This window comes from Bison bison, unplaced genomic scaffold, assembly GCF_000754665.1.
Source record: "Bison bison bison isolate TAMUID 2011002044 unplaced genomic scaffold, Bison_UMD1.0 scf7180017864499, whole genome shotgun sequence".
Lineage (NCBI taxonomy): Eukaryota > Metazoa > Chordata > Mammalia > Artiodactyla > Bovidae > Bison > Bison bison.
Window position 1 is genome coordinate 8,952,485 of NW_011495058.1, and position 9,028 is coordinate 8,961,512.

At 40.2% G+C, this 9,028-nt stretch overlaps 1 protein-coding gene across 2 annotated transcripts in view; it reads right to left on the reverse strand.

Moving 5' to 3' along the window:
• Positions 1–2,095, reverse strand: part of RALA (v-ral simian leukemia viral oncogene homolog A (ras related)) — a 60,635-nt gene extending 58,540 nt beyond the window's left edge. Inside the window, exon 1 of one of the 2 annotated variants that reach the window (XM_010829100.1) lies at positions 28–2,095. The gene's annotated coding sequence lies outside the window, so the exon portion shown is untranslated. The remainder of the gene's footprint in view (positions 1–27) is intronic. The other variant, XM_010829098.1, reaches the window with a different exon arrangement.
• Between the last annotated feature and the right edge of the window lie 6,933 nt (positions 2,096–9,028).

Genomic DNA, 9,028 nt, shown 5'->3' on the forward strand with positions numbered 1-9,028 from the left:
GGGCCGGCCCGGGTGGGCACCGCTCACCTGCACCGCAAGCCGGTCAGCCGCCCCGTGGGCTCCGGAAGCCGCGGCTGAGCTGGCTCCAGCCGGACAATGCTCCGCTCTTGTAGTCTAGGAGGCTCCGCGCCGGGAGCGGCAAAAGGAAGAGTCCGACAGGAGGCGGTGGAGCCTGGGCGGCAGGAGGAGGTGGAGGAGGACTCCGGGCGCTCCGCTCTCGGTAGATCCACCCTCCTCCTGGCCGCTCTGCAGCAGCTGCCGCCGATCACTTCCGGGGCGCTGGGGAGTGGGGCGGAGCCGGCTGGGAAGCAACTTCCTGTCTGCGAGCTGAGAGGAGGGTGGGGGGCCGGGGCTGGAGAACAATGGCCGGAGGGCGCGGGCTCTCCTGTGTCCACTCTCTGAGTGTTGAGGGCGGGCTTCACGGCCTTTAGGGCGACTCCACCCCCGGCTCTCTGCGCCGGCGAGGTGAAGTCACCTCCCGGGGGCCCGGGAGTGGCCGCGGGCCTCGCTGAGTTTCCCGGATCTCGGCGCCACGACGTCCTTGTCTGTCTTCTGGGGACCAGGAGGGGGTTTTTGGAAGGAGGGGGAGAGCGGAGGCCGCCATCTTGCTTCTAGAGGGCAGCCCCTTCTCCCGGGGCGTCCTAGGGTGGAGGCAACTCTAATGTGACCGGGGTTTCCCGAATGGAGCCGGCGACGTGGCTCGTCGCGGGCCGAATCCCGGGAGATGAATCAGTCGCCTGCTCTGCCTGGAGGGTCTGGTGGCCGCCCTGGGCCTCCTTTCTCCTGCTGATCCCTAGAGAACTCTCATCGGCGGATAGCCTGGGATCCTTTCCTGAGGATTCCTGAGCCTCCTACGACACTGCGGCTCTGATGTCTTGGTGTGGCATTGAGATCAACCCGTAGCTTCATCGTGTAATTTGGGAACCTAAATTGGAAGTAGTTCCACTAAATCGTTTGTTTTATTTAATCCATCCACAGGTTCGAAATAAGATCGTTAGACTAACATCCGTTAGCAGCTACAGTCTTGTCTCTTGATACTTAACTCCCTTCTCCAGCCTCCCCACCCTCCAACTGAGTATCAACTCTGCGCTTGACACAGTCCGTTCAAAGGATGCCCAGTCTAATGAAAACAAATAATTATGGTTGGAAGTGTAGTATATCAAGATGTAGAGAGAAAAGAATGGGTGAGTTTACTGAAACTGCTTTAAGCTTTTAATGTGGGGATTTTACAGCACCAAAAAGGGGTGGAGTGGCAAATCCAGATCCTGACGTGCAGCAAAGGAACAAATAGTATTGAAAAGTCTGAGAAGTAATTCGATTTCAAGCCTGGGCTGCTGAAAAAGATGAATCTGAAGTAGTAGACAGGAGCCAAACATGAACCGTCTTATGCTGTGCTGAGGCAATGCATAGAGGAATGACCTTGGACAGATTGATAATACAATTTAAGTTGGTGGATAGATTAGCTGAGGGGAGGAGCAGGGCAAGCAGAGAGCTTGTAGACCAGGGGCCATTACAGAAATCAAGAGAAAAGAACCATAATGTGCGTGGCAGTGAAAATCCAAAGATGAATTCCTAAAGTACAGGATGCCAAGTGAACTGGTTATGATAATTGATTCATGGGGGGCAGGTGCTTGCTGGGTAAAAGAATAGAAATGACTATAAGTATGCCTTGTCCTGCTTTTGGGGGGAGGATAAAGGTGTATTTTACAAATAGGGAAGGATTGGGATGGGGTAGGGTGCAGAAAATAAGTGCCATTTTGGACCTGGTGGACTTTAAGCATGGATGGTGCTGTCTAATGGCAGTTGGTATATATATCTAGAGCTCTGGGTAGGATGTGGTATGAAGTAACAAACACCACAGGCTTGTATTACCACATTCAAGCCAACTGTGCAGTCTCACTTCATTGAGCACAGATTTAAAACCACTTCTCCTTTCTCCCTACTTATTCTTGGGAAAAATGGTGAAATATTACATTTTAAAAATCCCCATGTGGTGATATATGCCTAATGGCCTTCTAAGGACAATAAAAGTTAGGCTTGTGCCAGTTGCTAAGTTGCTTCAGTCATGTCTGACTGTGATCCCATGGACTGTAGTCCACCAGGCTCCTCTGTCCATGGGGGTCTCAAGGCAAGACTACTGAAGTGGGTTGACATTTCCTTCTCCAGGGGATCTTTCTGACCCGGGATCGAACCCACATCTCCTGTGTCACTGCATTGCAGGCAGATTCTTTACCACTGAGCTATCTGGGAAGCCTATAAAAGTTAGGTTTGCAAAAGCTGAATATGACAATTATAACTAGGATAGCATAGTATTTTTAAGAGTCTTTGATTTTTATTAAAAGCAGATGAGTATTTATTTATTTGGCCTCATGGTACACCATGGGGGATCATAGTGCCCTGACCAGGGATCAAACCTACGTCCTCTGCTTTAGGAGTGCAGAGTCTTAACCACTGAACTGCCAGGGAAATCCCTATCTTACTTTAATTAAATTTTAAAAATTTAATAATTGACAAGGCATTAGTTAAACTGGCCATAGATGGAGGATTGAGGATGGTAGACTGCAGAGATACCTGTTGAATGGAGAACTAGAAGGAGGATGACTTTCAGAAGAGTGAGCAATGGAAACACAATGAAAGACAACTTCAAGATAGTCAGCCTGTCTCAGCTGCTTCTTGGTTGTTTACAGCTATGCTAACCTAGCTTAAAACAGTCAGAAATAGAATGGATCATTTTTGAGCAGAGGCTTCAGAAAGCCACAAATAGCAAAAGCCCTATAAATAATAGCTACAGCAACAAACCAAAGACTAATTATTAGTTATTCTATATTCCTGTATAACAGCATTTTTTAAATACACAAAAAAATAAACTCTCACCTTTAGTTCTTAGATTATTCAAATACATTATTCTCAATTTTCCTGGAATAGAATTACATTTAGGTGTAGTAAACAACCATGTAATGGATAATATACTTAACTCTAAATGAGAACAATGATCTTGAGGTCCAAAGTTCTTTTCACCATATGACCCCAGCAAAGTCATTTAACCTCTCAGTGCCCTAGCTTCTTTGACTATAAAATAGAGTTAATAATAACTTTCTACCAGTCTGCCTCTCAGAGATATTACAATAAATAACATATATTGCTTTAAAAGCTCTTTGAGGTACTTGGATGAAAGGGCATAATGGTAAGTATATGTTATTAATAATCAGCACTAATATCCAGTAGAATGCATGAGCATTTCAAAATTTGCTGCCTGAACAACTCAAAGAACAGGAAGGATTCTGTTTTAAAATATACTTGGATTTCTTCTTGACTTGTTCATTTAATTTTTATTGTTTATAAACCTACCTTATTTATGAGGAAAAAAGGTAAGTTTTAGTAACTATAATTCTTACATTTGCTTGTAGCTAATTATGCTTTTGGGAGAAGTATAAGGTATGTATGCTTTTGTCAGAATTACATTTTAGAATTAATGATCAGTTTACTGCAGTCATTTAACTGGAATTTTCTATTAAAGCATTACTCACATCCCCATAGAATAGTAATTTACATGTAGTTACATGTTTGAAGTATGAAGGTAAGTGCATAAATCTGTCATTTTCATCATTGTTTAATCAGAAGGTCTTGTCCAGCATCTATTTCCAAAGTAGATGAAATTTGGCCCCTTAGATTGCTGCCCTCAGTATTTCTCTTTTGAAAGGTGTATGTGTATATAAACATTCATTTAAATATATTCATGGCTATATAATGTGCATATTTATTTTTATATACCTGCTTATATATCAATTTATAAAAAATATATTAATGTACAATAGCTATACATATAGTAATGACAAAAGCCGCCTAGATGTATTGGGAGTAAGGTGAGAAAGTTGTTCGTTACTAGCAGTTTGTCCCTATTGGTGGAAAAAGAACTCAAAATACACGTTTTATTATTAGTAGAGTTCTAAATATTATCTGTAATACCCGTGGTATATTAACATTTGTATTTCGTTTTGTTTTCATAACAACTTTGTAAGACATGCATTGTTAAAAAAAAAAATAGGCTCAAAGGGTTTGAAGATTTGCCTAAGAGCTGAAAGACTCGCCATAAATTGTCATGTAGCCAAGTCAAACTCAATCTCTTATCCTGAGACTCTCAAATTAGCCTTCTTTCTAGGACTTCATAGATTGCTACCAGCTTGATATGGCAGTTATTTGCATTTCTGGCTTATGATTGATTGCCTGTTAGAATCTCAGAAATCTAGCCAAACTTAAATTTTTAAAACTTCAACTGCTATTCTTATGTTTATAGAAATGCCTTTACCACCTTGAAGACAGACATTTTGTTTTATTCATCTTCATGGTGTCAGGCGTAAGTAATTAAAATATTTTAGGGATAAAAATAAAAAGTATATTGTGATGATTAGTTGAATATGAAAAATATGTGATCACCTTAGAAGCTTTTAGGTGTGTGTGTCCATTTTTAGCACATTTAGGTAAAATTTTGTTTTGATTTGTTTTTTAGCTTAAGTTTATGAGACTCATAAGTTTATGAGACTCTGTTTCCTGCTTCACTTTTGCTGACATTAGGCCTAAAGGGGTAGGTTTATATAGGTACCATGACAGTCACTTGTATAATGTTTCTGCCCTAATGTTGTGGCCACTCTAGTGAGAATGCATGAAGAATGGAGGTCTGACATTTAGACTTTATAATCCTGCCCTTCATTTCCACTTTTGTGGACCACATATTTCCATACTTGTTCTGTTGGGATTAAAGGCTAAGACCACTAGATCAGTGGTTCCCAAGTGTGACTGCTAACCTTCAGAACCACCTGTACAGACAGTCCCTGATTTTATGATGGTGTGGAAGCAATACATGTTCAGTGGAAACCATACTTGGAGTTTCGAAGTTTGAGCTTTTCCTGGGCTAGCCATATGGGTACAATACTCTCTCTCATGAGGCAGCTTCCAGTCAGCTGCGTGAACACGAGGGTAAATAACTGCTTTATCTCCAACCATCCTGTGCCCAGACAACCATTCAGTCTTTCATCTTAACTACAGTGGTCAATAAATTACATGAAATTTATAAAATAGATTTATTATAAAATAGGTATTCATGTTAGCTGATTTTTCCCAACTGTAGGCTAATGTAAGTGTTCTGAGCATATTTAAAGTGGACTGAGCTCAGTTATGATGTTCAACAGGTTAGATTTTTGACTTATGTTATTTTCAATTTATGATGGATTTATTGAGATATAACCCCATCATAAGTTGAGGAAGATATGGTTAGCTTTAAAGCAAATTCAGATTCTTGAGTCCCATTCTAAACAAAGTAAGTCTTGGGTAAAACCTTATATGTATATTTATATAAATTTAAATATATAACAAATATAAATAGTTCTGTTTATAGCTATAACACCCTCCTTCAAATTCTAATCAGTTAGGGTTGGGAAGTTCTGGTTTACTAACTTACCCAGTGTCACCCAGAACCCTAAATAGAGCTAGAAATGGACTCAAATTTTATGAATCTGAGTTAAGCACTTTTCACTGGACTTTTTCTGTCCTTTCACTGACTATGTATGATGGGGTGGAATGGAGAAGTGAAGGAAAAAATAGCAATTTCAGTTTAAAATTTTTTCCTACCATATTCTGTTCCATGGTTTTTGGATTAAATGAGTTAATATCTGTAGAGTACTTAGAACAGTATCTGGCACATGTCTAGTACATGTAGGTGAAATGTTAAATGAGTAGGTTAAATGTTAAATGAATGCTGTTGTCTAATTAGAGCATTTACTTTGCTCAGGGTTAATAAGGTAAAATTGAATTAGATATAAACATTTTCTATGTAGAAAAAAATGTGTATAAATAACAGTGGCATCCTCCGCTTTTGTGTATGTATGTTTTGGAAACCCTGAATTTGTATAGCTGAAAATATCTCTATGCTGCTGCTTTTCATCTTTTCTGACACATTAAGAGAAATGTTAGTAATTATTGAATGAACTTTGGGATTTGCAGCTGTGTAGTATTTTTATATTCTTTCATTTAAGATGTAATTACAGTTAAAGTGCATTGGATGATGTATTTTGGGCTTCCCTGGTGGCTCAGACGGTAAAGATTCTACCTGCAATGCGGGAGACCTGGGTTGGAAAGATCCCCTGGAGCAGGGCATGGCAACCCATTTTAGTATTCTTGCCTGGAGAATCCCCAAGGCCAGAGGAACTTGGTGGGATACAGTCCATGGGGTTACAAAGACTCAGACACAACTAAGTGACTAAGCACAGCACAGCAGAGCATGATGTATTTTATACTGTCCTTCTATCACTGAATTAGCTCTAAAATTGATTTTTACTATTATGAAATCAAGTATTCATTTTTTAGAAGCCATTGTCTGCTTGGATTGATCTTGCAAATGAAATATTTCCCTTGAATTAGGGAATAGATATGCTTAGTGCTATTTAATGTCTGTCCTCTTCAGGTTTCTTTCATAATCTTTCAACCTTGAATAAGTTTTTATACTTTTTAACTATAAATAAAATTGTGCATTTTTCTCACCAGTAAATGAAGAATCTATTTTGATATTTTAAAGAGCTCTTGATTACATTTTGACAGAGTCTGTGAAAATATACCTCTGGTCAGAATCTATCATTGTGAAAATAAATACCCACTTTAGTTTTGTTCAGTTTTATAAGTTGTATTATTTTTCAGAAGAATCACTGCATACCTATCATCAATATCTAGTGAAAATGAAAGTGTGAGTTGCTCAGTTGTGTCCAACTCTGTGACCCCATGAACTGTAGCCCACCAGGCTCCTCTGTCCATGGAATTCTCCAGGCAAGAATACTGGGATGGGTTGCCATTCCCTTGTCTAGGGGGTCTTCCTGACCTAGGGATCAAACCCGGGTCTCCTGCATTGTAGGCAGATTCTTCATCATCTGAGCCACAATTCTTGGGCTTCAATGGCTTCTATTAATATATTCTTGTGTGTCTGTGTGTGTTTGGGTGTGCGGGTGAGTGTGTGGGTATACAAATACACAGAATACTTTCATATCTTCCTGTAGAACACAAATCTAGTCTTTAATATACTTCATTAAAATGAATTATTGTATTATAAACAAATTGATTTGTCCTGGAAAAGAGTAAAGGTGGGGATAGACTAGAACAAAAAGGTATTTATAAAATCAGGAGGAATCTGGTAGGTAGCAGGGATTACACCAGAAGATACAGATCTAAGAAACCAAAAGAAAGAATTAGATGCCATCCATTGGGAAGCAGTTGACTATCTGAGTCCAGAGTCAGCCAAGGAAAGGGAATTAGATTACCATTTATTGAATATTTACTATATTTGAAACATTGTACCAGGCACCTTACAAAAGAAGGGATGTCTGGCTATGTCCCATGAATCTGGATGGTTTGAGTCTTGGGGAATCAGAAAGAGGCATAAATCTCTTTCCTGGTTTTCCACTGAGAAAGAATTACACTATACAAGTCAGTCCTCCTGTAAAGGTTAGTGGGGTACATATTACGGTCAAGACACAAATCGCCTGAGTGTTCTTATTTTTGCCACATTATCCTTTCTTTGTTTTCTTTCTCTTTTTCTCCATTTAAAAAATCACCCATTAAACTTCCTCTACTTCCCATTCCATCTATTCTTCACTTCCTGTCTCTCCATCTTTACCTCTTCTCTCAAGTCATTTGCTCAAGAACTTTGCTACATGTATCAGCCCAATTTTTAACTTACCTAGACTACTGTGCTGGATATTTTATAGACATTCAAGAGATTATTGGCTATGAAAATATTTTATAAGTATAAGCAAATGGCATTTCACTTATATCCTGTGATCTTAAGTGAAAAACTGCATATCTTTATACTCTTAATAGGCATTTTCGTTGACTTCAGGATTATTCCATAGTTTCATTAATTTTCTGACAGAAAGAAATCAACGGAGGATGAATAGATACTATGATCTTTGGGTTTGGCCTGAAGGTTATTAAGGATTTCAATGAAAATGGAATCCATGCAGAGGAAAGGCCTAAAACAAAACAGATGAATTAGTTTTCTAATGCTGCTGTGACAGTTATCATAAACTTAGTGGCTTAAAACAAAACACACTTATAATCTTACAGTTCTGCAGATCAGAAATCCTACCCAGTGTTCAGTTCAGCTCAGTCGCTCAGTCGTGTCCGACTCTTTTCGACCCCATGAATCGCAGCACGCCAGGCCTCACTGTCCCTCACCAACTCCCAGAGTTCGCTCAAATTCAACATCCATCGAGTCAGTGATGCCATCCAGCCATCTCATCCTCTGTCTTCCCCTTCTCCTCCTGCCCCCAATCCCTCCCAGCATCAGAGTCTTTTCCAATGAGTCAACTCTTCACATGAGGTGGCCAAAGTATTGGAGTTTCAGCTTTAGCATCATTCCCTCCAAAGAAATCCCAGGCCTGATCTCCTTCAGAATGGACTGGTTGGATCTCCTTGCAGTCCAAGGGACTCTCAAGAGTCTTCTCCGACACCACAGATCAAAAGCATCAATTCTTTGGCGCTCAGCCTTCACAGTCCAACTCTCACATCCATACATGACCACAGGAAAAACCATAGCCTTGACTAGATGGACCTTGTTGGCAAAGTAATGTCTCTGCTTTTGAATATGCTATCTAGGTTGGTCATAACTTTTCTTCCAAGGAGTAAGTGTCTTTTAATTTCATGGCTGCAGTCACCCACTGCAGTGATTTTGGAGCCCCCCAAAATAAAGTCTGTCACTGTTTCCACTGTTTCCCCATCTATTTCCCATGAAGTGATGGCACTGGATGCCATGATCTTCGTTTTCTGAATGTTGAGTTTTAAGCCAACTTTTTCACTCTCCACTTTCACTTTCATCAAGAGCCTTTTTAGTTCCTCTTCACTTTCTGCCATAAGGGTGGTGTCATCTGCATATCTGAGGTTATTGATATTTCTCCCACAATCTTGATTCCAACTTGTGCTTCTTCCAGCCCAGCGTTTCTCATGATGTACTCTGCATGTAAGTTAAATAAGCAGGGTGACAATATAC